Source organism: Salvelinus sp. IW2-2015, linkage group LG28, assembly GCF_002910315.2.
Source record: "Salvelinus sp. IW2-2015 linkage group LG28, ASM291031v2, whole genome shotgun sequence".
In the NCBI taxonomy this organism is placed as follows: Eukaryota; Metazoa; Chordata; class Actinopteri; order Salmoniformes; family Salmonidae; genus Salvelinus; species Salvelinus sp. IW2-2015.
The window spans coordinates 25,557,738-25,573,910 of record NC_036868.1 but is presented as its reverse complement, the minus strand read 5'-3'; the positions used below and the strand labels follow the sequence as shown (position 1 = coordinate 25,573,910).

Genomic DNA, 16,173 nt, shown 5'->3' with positions numbered 1-16,173 from the left:
CCTCCGCTCCTCTCGCTCTCTCCCTCACCCCTCGCACCCATACACTGACTGTGGCACCAGTGTGTTATTGTCCTTTCATTACGATAAACATGCTGTTACTGCAACAATACAACTTGCTCTTAAAAACTTTCATATACAGATTATATCGCTTACCCACTCCACAGCAAGCTGCTCTATCCACATTGATTGATGAAGTAATTAAATGTTGACGAAATGTAAAAAAAAATATATGTTTAGAAGTTTAAAAAGAACAGAAAGGAACAATATAAACCGTACTTTTTTGGGCTCAAAACGGTCAGAACTTTTCTGGTTGGAACAATGAAGGAATGAAAAAAATATTGTCTGTTCAGAACGAAGTGATTGGAAAATCATTTTGGTTGCACCCCTGTTTTGTGTGAACGCGTGAAGGAACCCGTGCACATGCACAGATATTGTGTGTGGCTGTTGGAGACCGACGTCTTGCAGACAGTATATCTGCGGTGCTGCTCATGACAATGTAATTTTCACTGAGTCTACCTTTAGAATAGGTCCAGTACTATTACGAGAAGTTGTGTTCACCTGGCTTACCTGCGAAAACTAAAACTGAATGATTTATGAGATGTTGATAGTCGATGGTGATGGTCATGGTGTGAAATGCTTTTGCTGAGTTTAGAATTAAAAACCTATCTTACCTTTTTGCAGTTAATAAATTCAATGTGAAACGTGGTAGCTATAGTATCTTTAACTAGGATTGAAAAAGTACATTCATTCTTCTCTAATAAACATCTCACCTTAATTTATGAATTACACTTGTAATGTCGTCAGTAGGCTACCATAACCTATGCTTCAGATGGGAAGGGCAGGTAGCCTACACACACACACACACACACACACACGCACACCCAGTGTCAAAGATTCCCAGCTGGCAAGCAGATGCTGGAATATGTTTCTGAGTGACAGAGTGAGGGCTTTGCATAGGCGYTTTGTTGCAATTTTTGCAGAATGTAAAAGAACGTTATTAACCAGTTCCTATGCTTTTAAAATAACMGTTCTGTTCTGGAACAGTATAGATCACTTTTGTTTTCGGCTCGGGTTCTGTTCCTCAAATAATTTTGTTATTTATTTTCAGTTCTTTTCCCTTAACTGGTTTCAACCCTTGACGAAAACAGCAGAGAAGTTGAACCTCGTGCGTCAAGTTGTTGGCCCGGAAATTGACCCATTATGCTGTTTACTTTCTGCATCTGTCATATCGCTGAGTCTACCTTTAAGCACAACAACAACAAATCTAGATCAAACAAGACCCAGAAAATCGGATCCCCACAAACAGTTAAGGCTTCTCCTAAACTCTGAGGATACAAACCATTCAACAAAAAGTTATTCCTGAACTCTCTACATCCGGTGATGGATGCAGAACCATTAGTAGGGTCAAACAACAAAGTTTGTCCCTATAAATATGTAGTTAGAGGGGAAGTCGAAGGGCCAGTAGTGAGTGGACAATGAAGAAACAGGGGCAGGGTTCAGAGTAAAAGGATACATTCCTACCGAGAGGTCTCCAATGATTCCCCTGTGTGTGTTTGTGTGTATTTGTGTTTGTGTTGTGTGTACGTACTGTACATACATGCGTGCAATTGTGTCCTGGGGCTGAGGATAAAATACATTGGCACTGGCAGGTTGGATCAACGGGGAAATCTAGTGGGCTGGACACAGTGCACTTGTTAAATTAGAAAACCTGCCTATAAAACACAGCCTCTTTTGAGTGTGTGTGTGCTTGTGTGTGTGTGTGTGTGTGTGTGTGTGTGTGTGTGTGTGTGTGTCTAACTCAGAGACAGATTTGCAGCTCTGATCAAATAAACATTGCAATAAACACCAACCAGTCATGAGGCATATTCTCTGAGTTTCCATACCAACATGAAGGCCGTCTTTCACGTCTCTCTAGCCCAGTGGGCAGTTACAGCTGCCTGGATTGTGCTTTGCTGGAGAATGCCATCGTAATGTAACCGTGTGGAGCTGTTGCGTCTGCTGCCATCATCCTCGCTTGGTGGCACACACACACACTCTCTCTGTCACTGGTTAGTGTGTGTGTGTGTGTGACAGTTAAAGAAGCACACGCATCTTGAACTGTGTGTGTCTGCTGAGGTGTGTGTGCTCGCATGCATGTGGCAAGGTGTGTTTGAGGATGAAAGGGTTGATTTCCCACAGACCTCAGTGCCAGGCAGGGGCCGGGACCCTCTGTTTGTACCGCAGCCAGCTGTGCCTTCCAGGGATCTGCCACTACCACCACAACAGACACCTGGCTATGTGAGCTGACTGCCAATATGAATGTTTGTTGCTTGTTATTTTTTACAGCTCCAGGCATATGTATGGGTCAAAAGGACTGCCACGCATGACACAAAAAAATAAACAAACAACAACTCACTGGCCTCTTTGGGTGAGTGCTGTGACATCACTTCCCATTGCCATGGTAACGCTGCACTCTGCTCAAAGTGAGTGTGTTTTAGAGAAAACAAGAGAGAGAGAGAGAAAGAGACAGAGAGACTGTGTGTGATGGCTCTAAGCCAGTCACTCGACTGCTCTGTGACAGCGCTCTCTGTGGAGCCACTCCTCTGAGCTTCACCCCTGTGGGGACAGTGTGTGTGTTTTGTGTTGTGTTTGTTGGCTTCAGGAATATACTGTGTCTGTCCTGCGGGGGCTCAAAAGGGCTTAGCAGGCTGACAGACCACGAGGGCACAGGGGAGAAACTAACACCACTGACAGGCACATGAGGGCTCCACACACAGGGCATTCCTCACGGCCTAGATTGTGTGTGTGTGTGTGTGTGTGTGTGTGTGTGTGTGTGTGTGTGTGTGTGTGTGTGTTGTGTTGTGCTCGTGCGCGCGCGCTTGGGTGAGTAAGTGCGAGCGTGCGTTCATGTTTGTATGTGTGTGAGCCCTGATGCCTATCGCGGTGCTTTCTTCTCCCAAGAAACTCCACACTGAACATCACTGAAAGGTTTGTGGTCTGGCCATATGAGTGTCACCACGGCAAATGAGATTCTCCACAGGCATGATGATTGTCATTTCACAAACAGGGGCTCACAGCAGCCTCCTCCATCATCGAAAGAGGTTTTATTTTCATGGTTAGACTTACAGACTATTTTACAACAATACAATATGATCTCTTAGAAGAGGATTTCATTAAGCTGACGTACAATATGCAGTTCATTAGGTACAAGTCAACCGCAATAGAGTGGGTACAGTTGGTTGAATCGACAGATAAAATAGAAACTAAATACAGTGACTCACTCAGCCCTACATTCAGTGAGTCAGTGTGGAAAAGCAATCCCAYAGCTACCAACTGACCCACGGCAACCACAACACAAACAGGTACAGGGCTGCCSCGCTCATTAGGCAGGATTAGGCGTCCGCAGATTGGCGAGGGCTCCGCCTAATCCTGCCTAATGAGCGGGCCAGCCCTGTACCTGTTTGTGTTGTGGTTGCCGTGGGTCAGTTGGTAGCTATGGGATTGGTTTTCCACACTGACTCACTGAAGGTAGGGCTGAGTGAGTCACTGTATTTAGATAAACTGAGCAAGACGCATCTGCAACAAGACATAAAACCTAATTAAATTCTGCCCCAAAACAATGACAATTTCTCTCAACCAGTGGCGTATTTGCTTTTTAGGTAGAGCTGATGCTGACCTATGATAAGCAGTGCCCACTTTGTCAAAGGCAGCGACGCAACATATTTACCTTGTCCATTCCCAGCACGCCTCTCGAGGAGGCTGTTGGAGAGACGCCTCGCTGCGGCACTCCACCAACATTCACTATTATTTAAAAAAATCTAACATAAATCATGTGTAGTAGCAGATATACAGGGCATTTGGAAAGTATTCAGACCCCTTAACGTTTTCCACATGTTGTTACGTTACAACCGTATTCTAAAATTGATTAAATAAATACAAATTATCATCAATCTACACACAATACCCCACAATGACAATGCAAAAACAGGTTTTTAGAGTGTTTGCAAATTTCCCAAAACCTGAATACTTATATAAATGTGATATTTCCCTCATTTAAAAAAATTTTTTTTTTTTTTGCTTTGTCATTATGGGTTATTATGTGTAGATTGGTGAATAAACAATACAAACATTTCTACATTTTAGAATAAGGCTGTAATGTAACAAAATGTGGAAAAAGTGAAGGGGTCTGAATACTTTCTGAATGCACTGATAGGATATTATAGAAAGAGTATGTGGCCTTTTCTGTAGCCTGGAGACGGAAAATGTTTACATCAAGCAGGTTTCTCCAATCAAATAGCCTGACGTAAATGGCGTCCAATCAAATAAAACTATGCTGACATGTTAACAAACGACATATCCTAAAAACAGGACAGGTCAAAGTAAAATGGACAACATGGTATGGACAATCAGGCTACTCACAACTAGTGACCAGGAGTTTTAATCCGTGGGCTAAATTGTCATGATCTGTGGTTTCAAGTTTGTATCCTTAAAATGTTTTATGAGCTGATCATAGCGAAAAAKAAAATACTTCTACATTTCCCGCTGTGTAAACACATTGCAATTAGGCTCAGGATAACTCCTTCTGAGTGGCTGATATTCAGAGCACAAAAAGCCTAATTTAATCAGGAATCAGGGCTAAAAAAGACAATGCAATGCCGGTTTCACAAAAGGTGGGCCTACCACATGGATGGGCATTCATAAAATTATTTTGCGGGCCGACATGGTAGGCTACACCCAGTAAGCACAGACCAACACCTACCACATAGATGGGCATTMCTAAAATGTAATTTCAGACGACACTGTAGGCCAGGGATCTCCAGTCCTCTGGGGCCTGATTGGTGTCACACTTTTTCCCCCAACACACCTGACACCAATAATCAACTAATCATGATCTTCAGTTTAGAATGCAATTCGTTTCATCAGCTGTGTTGACTAGGGATGGGGAATAAGTGTGACACCACTCCGGYCCGAGGACTGGAGTTTCCCTGCTGTAGGCTGTACCTGAGTAAGCACGGACCGAAGCTGATGCCTTTTGGACATATTTTTTTGGTGTAGTCTGGACCGGCATGATTTCCACGTCCATGGAGAAAATAATTGGTCCACTCCGGACCAAATCTGAACCAGACATATACGTCTATGTTCGGTTGGACCAGCCTTGATTTGGCCCAAATATAGACTACTATAAATGACATATTTTCAGCTTTCATTCAGAACCGAAAATGAGGCTGATTTCAACATCCGGAAAATGTGTATTTTCAATATACGGAAAATACACATTTTCAACGTTCGGGAAATAACCTACTTTCAACTTTCATTCAGAACTGAAAGTGAACCTGATTTCCATGTCTGGAAATACGTCTTTACACCTTTCATTCAGAACCTAAATTGAACCTAATTTCAACGTCTGGAAAAATACATATTTTAGAAGTCTTTTCAATGAAATATTCTTGTAGGGGTTYTCCCCTAGGGTGGCAGAATGGCCAGGACTAGCCCTGAACAGGTAACTGAAGGTATCATGAGTCAACGTGAATATGCCATCCAGGATTCCTTTATCAGGCGCAGTGAGCCGGACTGAAGGCCTAGAGCAGATCAACAAACAGTTCACATCACATCAGCAACGTCTGCAGTGGCAGCCATGACAGTTCACTACAGTCACCAGATAACATGGTCACTGGGATGATCAGAACCTCTCACTTCCTGTTAGTCCTGACGAGAGAGGGATGGACGGATGGACGGTTGAACTAAGGACAATGTGGCGTCGATGAGTCAAACATTTATTCTAGGGTCAAAATTGACTAAAAGTGTAAATAGGATAATTCTGGTCATRATGTCAGTCCCGTCTAAAACRGAGTTTGGAACCTAAGTGCGTTACAACGAGTAAATGAAGGTTGTGTTTGGATGTCAACAAATCATGCCCCCTTTTGCCAAGCTCAACATGCAAATCACCCTTCCGCCCAGTTCGCTTCCCTTCATTGAATGSGGCTCSGTTGATTCATCRCCCCCCAACCAACGTGTTCAAAGGATCAGAGACCTTTTAAACTGAAAATTCCTTTACGAATTGACATAAAACGCATGCGTCCAGCAGGATGCTCAGCTAACAACTATGGTTTGCATGCCATGCTGAAGGACCCTATTAAGCGGGAATAGGTGGTTGTAATTCGCTGGTCCCCAGTGGTGGTGAGTATACCGGGTAGCTAGACCATAGACTGTTGGTTATGTATCTGGTTATGTGTATTTTGATAATCTTTATCACTATCATCGCTAGCATAGATGATGTTAGATAGCTAGCTACCATCTAGCTACTAGCTGGCTAACGTTAGCCTACCTCAATACAACTCGGATTTGGCTTAAACACAATAACTTTTGAAAAGGAGGTTAATAATTAGTAGGAAATCCTTTTATCATGATTGTGAAGACACCAGATTGACTTTAGATGCAGTATAACCAAAGATGTTATTAACTAAMCCAAGATAGACCGGAGCCTGTCATTTCCAATGGGAACAAATKAATCATAGTGGGCAGAAAAAGCAAAGAGGTGGGCAGAGCCAATAACGAGCTAGTGAGATCCTATTGGCGCGTTCTAGCATTTATTAGCATATTTACGTTAGGGAACGTGTGCTACAACTCAATTCGCMCTTGCACTACTTCTAAACAATGCATTGTTTTGAAACTTTGTGTAAAGTCTAARGTCTAAAACGCAGTCCACTCTGTTTGTTAAAAGATTCTAGTTTTGGAAACTGTATGGAGATCAAATGCTTCATCAATGAGAAAATATGCAGAATGTCGGCCAAAATCCATATTGCTCCATCTTCTTCCACTGGGATTCCTCTCATCACCATATTTGGTAGTGAGTGGAAACACCAACTGGATGCTTCACATTTACACATCCAGTGAAATATCTGGCTCATTGTTCTATCTGTGGTATAACTTTAGCACAGCTAACTAAGATTGAGGGGACCACCGTATTTTAGCTGGCTAACATTAGGATTGCTGGTTATTTTTGACAAACTTTGCTAGTAACAGTAATGGCAACATTGACATCGCTCTACTCATAATATGGCAAAGTTGTTTCCTATGAATTATTTACATTTTAGCAGACGCTCTTATTCAGAGTGACTTACARWAGTGAGTGCATACACTTTTATACTGGTTCCCCCCGWGGGAATCAAACCCACAACCCTGGCGTTGCCAGTGCCATACTCTACCAACTGAGTTTACATGGGACTGTTTGCCTATTTTAGSAATGTCATCATATTTCCATGCCACTCTAAGTTAGAGTAATTAGACAAAACAGTCACGAGCCGCCGAGGTGMAAACCATGTCTAGGGCACAAATAAATATWGGATGCAGCTATGKTGGTAATAGCTAACTCACGCCTGACTATAACAGTGTACTAACTAGCAGCCCCAAACTCAAGCCAACCCAGGGCCATAGCGAAACACGGCACAGTTTGTTGCATAGTGTAACGGTTTCACCGGCCTGAATCGAATCCAATCTGTGGCCAGTCAGTCTACATCTGTAAAGCATAGAATTAGCTTCCAAACGAGCTAGAATCAGCTTCCAAATGATTTCTTGAGCTATGTTTATAATTAAGGGATGATGGCAATCGTTGATCATGTTTTTCTGTTCGACAAAGTGCACAGTTGGGTGCCAGACTGATCCCCTGGTCATTAACGGATACCGTGACCTACCAGAAGGAGCAAAGGTGGGTATCAAACATGTCCAGCAATGTGATTGCAATGGTTTAGCGACATCCCCAAATAATTTCATGCACTGTTCACTTGCTATTTTCACAGCTTGTCAGGCAAGACCTCTGAATAAGTACCCTTGTGACACCTCCTCCGTTGTTGCCAGTCTCCCTAGACTCCTATGAAACAAAATGCCATTGACCACTTGGCTGTGTATTATATCACCCTGTCACAGTCCCTCCCAGTCAAAACTACCTCATAAGATTGCCTGCTGTAGTTGTTCGAGAGATGTCCAGTTTGCAGCTGAACATGCAGCATAAAGTTGACCCGCAAAGTGGCTCTCATCAGCATCATGCAGACATACCCTCACTGTGAGCATTCCTATAAATGGAACATGGAGCATGTTGGCAAGTATCTGGCCAGCAACCTTCACCTGTCAGCAKCAGCTTTCACAGGCTCATCATTTGTACAAATTCAGAAGGTAACCCACTTCCTTACTTTAATACATTTGACAACCCAATTGTGAAACACAATTTATATGTAAACTGACATTTCCTAATTTCCACTTTTTAGATGCATACTGTATCATTTCCGGGGCGTAATATAACCTGGTGCAACCAGACTGTTCTCTGTGTTCACCATTCTTTTTCACTTCACATTTTATGGTATCTGAAGTGAAATATAAAGGTGAATGCAGCGATCATGTAGGTTCCACCAGGCTAATCATAACCACCATTGATAATGTAATCAGTGCCCTGTGTGTGTGTGTTTGTGTGGCACCGACCAGTAACTTTGATAAGGGGCCAGGAGCTGATCTACACTGCTATGACCATCAATGGGGTTCTGGCAAAGACCTCACCTCAAGCCTCACCTCTTGCCTTGCTCAGAATTATAACAGAATTAGGTAGGTTTAGTCTGACCTCTTCAAACTTCAACATAGTACCTGTTTGTGTGTCAGATATGACCTATCTTAAATGACATTGGCAATATAACTATGTGTGTATGTGTTCACAGAAACATGTATGGAGCCAGATTATGGAGACTTGCAAGATGATGTGATGAAGTCCAGACTGACAGAGGGGCTTGGTACTGATGTCTCTGAATGGAGAGAGACCTGGCACTCAGTATAACATTTTTACTAGACACAACTTTTACTTGTATTGTATTTCTTTGATGTTATTGAATTGACTGGTATCAGTTAATATGRGGAGGGAGAAACCCTGTGTATTCTGCACCAGGACCAGGGAACTTCTGTTGTATACGGGACAACACACAGGAAGGTATGATCACTCTGACATGTTTGCCAAGGTAGTCCCATTACCAACATACAAAATGCTGATAGGCACAGTATCCATATCAACTGGGAATAACAATGAAAGATGAAATGTTATATTAGCAGAACACTGCTCCTATGGTATTACATAAAGGGTTGTTGATTCTACATGAACCTGTTACTACATGTGAAAGTTATCAAAACACTTAGTTTAGAATATCTACATAATTCAGCAATTGCATTCTTCTCATATTACTCTGTAGGCTACTGACCTATTCAAAGCTTCCTCTGGCACCTCGCCATACATCTGCCTGTAGTTATTGAACTCAACCTRCAGGAGGTGTGTTTGTTGTGACTGCTGGGGGCAAGGTTCTGACAGATTGGTGGGGGTAAGGACACACCCAAGAAAACACCCACATCAAACCAACTTATGTTTGGTTTCTGTCATGGCATTTATTGAGCAGCAAGACAAAAAACAAGGCCAAATCAGCGGGTGCAGTTCCCCTTTAAGTGAGTGCACTGGGGCTGAATTAAGTAGAGGAGGGTCACATAGAGTAATGTTACCCGACTCAGATATCTCAAATTAATTAAAACAAATTAGAGGTTGTCTCCAAGTCGAACCATGCTTCTGGAAGGCCAGTGGCTCTCACCAGTGTTTATTATTAATACAGCTTGGTGCCTATTTTGAATCAGCCCTTAATTAATTTTTATTAAGTGCAGTTATTAATTTGGTTGGAGAGCCCCCATGTGGTATTGGGTATCCCAGGTGTGGAACTGGCTGATGATTGAGAAACTGCTTATCAGGAACATATTCATTACTTAAACATGGGAGAGATGGAGGTGATTTTCTATCCCCAAAAGCATTCTTGTTAATCAATTACTACATTGCTCAGGCCGAGCTAGGAGCTAGGATGAAAACCAGTGGAGCTTGTAGCTCTCTGGGACTGGGTTGGAGACCACTGGGAGTAAGATGTGGAATTACAAATGTTTGTATCCCATCRCTGTTTGTATCCCATCGCTAACAGGCAAGGTTTTCTATTTCTTGTGTGTGCAACCACAGGTGTAATGCTGCTACAATGTTCTGTTTATGAACAATGTACCACAGGTTTTAATTAGGAGCTCAATGGGATTTAAAGACAAAGTGAAGAAGAATAGGGCTAACTGAAAACAGGTGTGTCTTATTCTCCTACTATTCCAAAAATACTTAACTTGTGCAATCCACTGATAAAGTTCAGCACATACTAGTTTTGATGAGGAATCTGTTTCAGAGTCAAAGTGGAGGAGAGGATTATGAAAGGCATGCCAAGGACGCCACCATAGGTTAGTCTGAGTGTCTCTGTCTCCTCCTCTACTAAATACACCTTAACCGGCTAATGCAAAGATTACTCTCCCTGTGTTTAGAATAAACGTGTCTCTCTCTCGCACTTTCTCGTTGTCTCTCTCTCTCTCTCTCTCTCTCCCACTCACTCTCCCTAACGCTCTCACTCTCTCTCTCTCTCTCCCACTCACTCTCCCTAACGCTCTCACTCTCTCTCTCTCTCTCCCACTCACTCTCCCTAACGCTCTCACTCGCTCTACAGCTTCATTCAAGGTCCAATGCAGCCATTTTCATCTCAATATCAAATTATTTCTGGGAAACAGTTRAAGATGCACTCCAGGATCTTAAGCACAAGAAATTCGTAACATATAGTACGAATTGGATTTGTAACATCAAATTGGATTTGTGACATGCGCCGAATACAACAAGTTACCCGTGAATACAACAGACCTTACCGTGAAATACTTACTTACAAGCCCTTAACCAACAATGCAGAGTTTTTACTATATTTGCTAAAGTAAAAAAAGAACACAATAAAATAACAATAATGAGGCTATATACTGGGKGTACCGGTAACAAGTCAATGTGCAGGGGTACAGGTTAGTCAAGGTAACATATAACACAAATTGCTAAATGTTTTTAAAATAATAATAATTTTAGCACTGCACAATTTGATGACGTGGTACACAAAAAAACGGGACCACTTTTGGCTCGTGGACACCACTTTCAAATCTACTGGCTGAAATTACACAAAGTTCCAGAATGCATCGTTAAGTACCTTACTGCAATTGCAATCAATTAAAATGGTAAAAAAGTTTTACAAAATTGCTTCTTAGCAAAGCACTTTTACTTAAGTATGTTTTGAATGAAGTACTGTACTACCTTTTTAAAACCATTCGTTATTCAGTACAATTTTATAGGCTATCCATAATAGTAGATCGTGATGGCACTGATCGTTTGCGGGTGATTGCCCCCCGGAGCCAGAAAAACTGATCATCGCTGTTTAGTCAGTGACCAATCAAAACATGTAGCGGTAAGATAGCTAACTAGATATGAATGGTCATCAATTTAGCTATGGATGGCTTTAGCAGCTTGTAGCCTAGTTGTCTAGCATTCTAGCAGGCTAAGTAGCTATACTTGCAACTAAGTTAGCTAGCTAGCTAGCTAGCTACATGACTAAGGACCACCCAATTGTAATAGCCGTTATTGTGGCTAGCACGTCAGTGTCACTATGTGTGGTGGTGGCCAGCTAACTAGCCATGTAAATTATCTGGGCTAGCTTACAACATTACCTAGGCTAACATCAGTAAGTGAACTAGATAGCTGGCTAACGTTAGCTTGCTTGGTCATCACATTTTTAGAGAGACCTAGCTAGGAATTTTAGCTATGTACTTTGTCTAAATTAGGATACCGTTCACCTAAAAGTCAGACTCAGTAAGTCTCAGAATAGGTCCATTTTTATTCTTCTTTTAGCTAACTATATTTAGTTAGATCACTCAGATGATGTATGGAAGCATATAATATCCAAATGTCACATAATTACATCACATAAAATGTATGTTTGCTGGGTAAAACTACTATAACTGGGGCCTGGGGCTTAACCTTTACATAAGCATTCATAACACCTTTATGAAGCAGTTCATGACATATTAATGAGAGTTTAAGTAGGCCTATCATTCATTACATTAACGTTCATGATTGATGTATTCATTMAACATCAGAGTCTCTCACAAGTAATGTTTGGTCAACACATGATTCTAATTTTATTGTGTGTGTTTGTGAAGTGAGGGAGAACAATTGATGGGCTGGTTTTAATTAATTAATCTTGCATATAATTGTGTGAGTCTACACAAAAGGTACAGCTAGACATGGACTCATCACAGTACTAGACAACTTTTTAGAGCAGAGAACATTTGACAAACTCACTACAAGCCTCAGTATCTGACAATAACAAGTATGGAAAGTTTCTGTTCGGGCTATTGTAATGTCAGTGATATGATGAACTAAGTAGCCACATGAAGGAGAATATGCAGAAATATGAAATTTTTCTGATGTTGTGTAATTGCAGGTTGTGTAATTGCCACTATGCAGGTTTGGTCTACCTGAAGCATCATCTTGACACAATGACATAGCACGAGACAGAGCAGTGAATGATGCCCAAAAGGTCACAAGATACAGGGGAGCTGGATGGGTACCTTGCCTGTGTGTCAGACAAGATGGACCTGCTTCATTCCTTTCCATACATAAAGAAGCTGTCTATCAATCTGAACACAGGACTGCCTGCCTCTGCAGCTTGTAAGTGTATTCTTAGCTGTGTTGGACTGCTCTTCACTGCAAAGACTTCATGCGTCCTCTGAAACATGACCTGTCAAACTGCGCTTCTTAATACCCGCTCGTTTATCCCGGAAGCCAGCTGCACCAATGTGTCGGAGGAAACACCATTYAACTGACGACCGAGGTCAGCCTGCAGTCTCCCGGCCCGCCACAAGAGCACGATGAGCCAAGTAAAGTCCCCCCCGGCCAAACCCTCCCCTAACCCGGATGACGCTCGGCCAATTGTGCGCCGCCCTATGACTCCCGATCACTGCCGGTTGGGATCGAACCCGGGTCTGTAGTGATGCCTCTAACAATGTGATGCAGTGCATTAGATCGCTGTGCCACTCTGGAGGCCTACTTTTACTTTTTAAATTAGCTACTTTTTACTTTTACATTATTTATTTTTTTACTCTTACACTAAAAGGGCACTATCATAACAATTTTCACGGTATTATTCCAATCTCATAGTGTGAAAATATATACAAAACACAAGAAAATCTGTATTTTGACTGCAGTAGGCCTTTAAAGGGGGACACTAAATTTAAGATTAATTGCATTTTATCCCATTGCATTAAAATGCGCCCTCCTCCGTTCCTCTCTTCCTCTTTTCTTTTCGCCAGTCTTTTAATTCTGTTGGTATTGGATGGGGAAATCTGGGCTCTCGTTTGGATACTGCACATGAATAAACCATTAACTGTGCAATCTCATGGTGCCCAAAAGAAAAAAAAGAGACTTGGATACTTAATGAGTGTGCGATGATTGTAAATATTAGCACTATTTTGTGGGGTGGGGGTGACTAATGAAAGCTGTGGGGATAAAAGTGTAGTTAAAAGTACAGTAGAGTAGGAATATTCTCTGTCTGTGTTGTAGATAATGAGTGTTGGGCTTAGCTGGGGCTGGGGGACTACGACTGCAGTAGGGTAGAAGAGGCTGGGGTGGGCTGGAGGCTGGGCTGGGCTGGGCTGGGCTGGGCAGGGCAGGGGGTGGTTAAGCATGACTACGGCTGGAGCTGGGATAGACTAAGATGTGCTAGTTTAGTTGAACTGGCCTGGGTCCGCACTTGGCTGTGAGAGAGTTTCACAGTGTTCAGGATTGAGATACTTTAGACTCCATCTCTATCCAAACACTTCTAGGGCGTGAGTGAGGCCCCATCTCTTTCCAAATACATCAACAGCGTGAGGCCCCATCTTTTTCATAACACTTCCATGGCCAGTAGCCCTGGCAGAGCTGCAGTGTAATCTGCTCTAAATGCTTATATTAAGAGACTGTAATTACCACTAGTCTCTCTCTCCCTTCTGGASAACATCAGAGACGGCTTAGTTAGCCCAAACAGACCGCCAGCCAGGACCGAGACTAACCACTCAGTGCACAGCCGCACCATTGGCTAATAGGCTAATAAACCGCTGCGTCATTGGCTAACAACAACATAGCGACAGCCAGGATAYAAAACAAGGAGATACAACAATTTCTCTCGACACAGTGATCATACTACTTCGGAACATCTCAATGTAGTCCCCAAAGAAAGCTACGGAAGGGCAATGACGAAGGCAGCACACAGTAGAATTGTATGTTCGTTTTCTCTTCTACCTGTACATGAATCACTGTGTCTGCACGCAACTCTTTCATCGTATTCAAACCGCCGCAACTTAAAACAAATTTCACCGTAAAAAACAGACCAAGCACAAAAGGCCCTTTCATATTATATGATAATCATAAAGAKAGGTATGATTACCTCTTCTTCTCTCAAACAGCAGCAGTGATGGTTCACATTAAAGAGTGTGTTTCTGCGTCGGTGAGTGTCGGCCAGGGACACACAAACACGCATGCACGCGCAAACACACACACACTGTTACGTCTCTCGTTGGTAGAATGACTGGACCAAGGTGCAGCGTGGTAGGCGTACATTTTCTTTATTAATGTTCCACCAAAAACAATAAACAATACAACGAACGTATAGCTTCGTAGTGCAAAACATGCAACAAAACAAAGACAAGATCCCACAAAACCCAAACGGAAACTAATAACTTATATCTGATTCCCAATCAGAGACAACGATAGACAGCTGCCTCCGATTGGGAATCAAACACACCAACATAGAAACAGAAAACCTAGAATGCCCACCCTAATCACACCCTGACCTAACCAAATAGAGATATAAAAAGGCTCTCTAAGGTCAGGGTGTGACACACACACACACACACCTGTCTCTTATACACATCTAGATGTGTATAAGAGACAGCACACACACACAGAGACAGAGACAAAGACACTCCAAAGGGAAAGGCTGCACTACTTAGAAGATAATGAGGAAACAAACTGGACAAGTACGATTGATCCCACTGTTTTATAGCACGGGGGATTATCAAAGGATTATTTTAGGGTAATTATGCACGAAGGTCGACAACAGGCTTTCATGTTGCTGCAGTGAATGGCAGCAGGGTGTGTTGTCACAGAGTGTGTGTAGTAAAGAGAGTGAGGAGGCTTGCCATAGCTACACACACAGAGGCAAGCATGCACAGGCAGACACACACACACACAAGCGCACACGCACAAACGCGCGCACGCACGCGCACACACACACTTATCAGGAAGCTACCATGCCCTGGCGCCTTTCAAACACACCAAATCAGCGGCCAGCAAACTCGGAATGTTTCTTCAGGAACACAACCGGCTCCCTTTGGTAATTCCAATCTCGGAGCGACAACGGTCTAGATGAGAAACTGCATGCCTGTTCGGCAGAGGAATTCCAAGTGGAAATTCCCAATCGGAGCACCTCTCTTCTGAGGCATGTTATCGATCAGGTCCCGTCCATTAGCAAAGGAGATGAGCGATGGGGTAATGGGAGGTGGCACAACACAGCAGGATGGGAGATCATTGATTGACCTCTAAGTGGTAATTACACATGATACCCCCCAACCCCCCTCCCGACCCAGTGTAATCACKTCTCCTTGTTAACCCATAGCCCTCTCCTCCTCCTTAACACCTACCATTCTTTCCCTAACCACTACCAATACAAACTTCTGCCCTTTTCTTTTCCTACTGTATCGATGGTACCCTCCACAAACTCACTGTGTTGGGTATGTGTTGTATATCTTCAGGTTATTCTCTTGTAATGAAGCCACCATTCTAATCACCAGAATATCCTTATTTAAAGTCTCCCAGAGACATGATGCATRTAATGAATGTATGTCATGTTAGTAACACAAATGGTAGTAGCAGCAGCCAATTAGATGAAAGGAATGGATTTAGTTTTGGAGCATGTCTGCATTCCAAATGGTAACATTCCAAATGGCACCCTATTCCCTATTTAGTGCAGTAATTTTGATCAGAGCCCAGGTCAAAAGAGGTACACTATATAGGGATCATGGTGAAATTTGTGGTGAAGCCCATAAATTGAGTTTGGATACCAGGCAACAGGATTGGATGTTTGGTTCGGATTAGTTTGGGGTAGGAAATAGGTCACATTGTGGAAACAATACCACATGCTAATTGATAGGGGCAAATTCAATAGGTTACCATCTTATGTGTTTGTGGGAAATAGAGGAATTATGAAAGTGTATTTCTCCAGAGTGTGTATGTTTCAGCAGAAGAGAACATTT

General features: G+C 42.6%; 1 protein-coding gene across 1 annotated transcript in view; it reads right to left on the bottom strand.

Moving 5' to 3' along the window:
- LOC111954131 (MAM domain-containing glycosylphosphatidylinositol anchor protein 2-like) overlaps positions 1 to 16,173 on the bottom strand; it is a 199,244-nt gene that overhangs the window by 131,973 nt on the left and 51,098 nt on the right.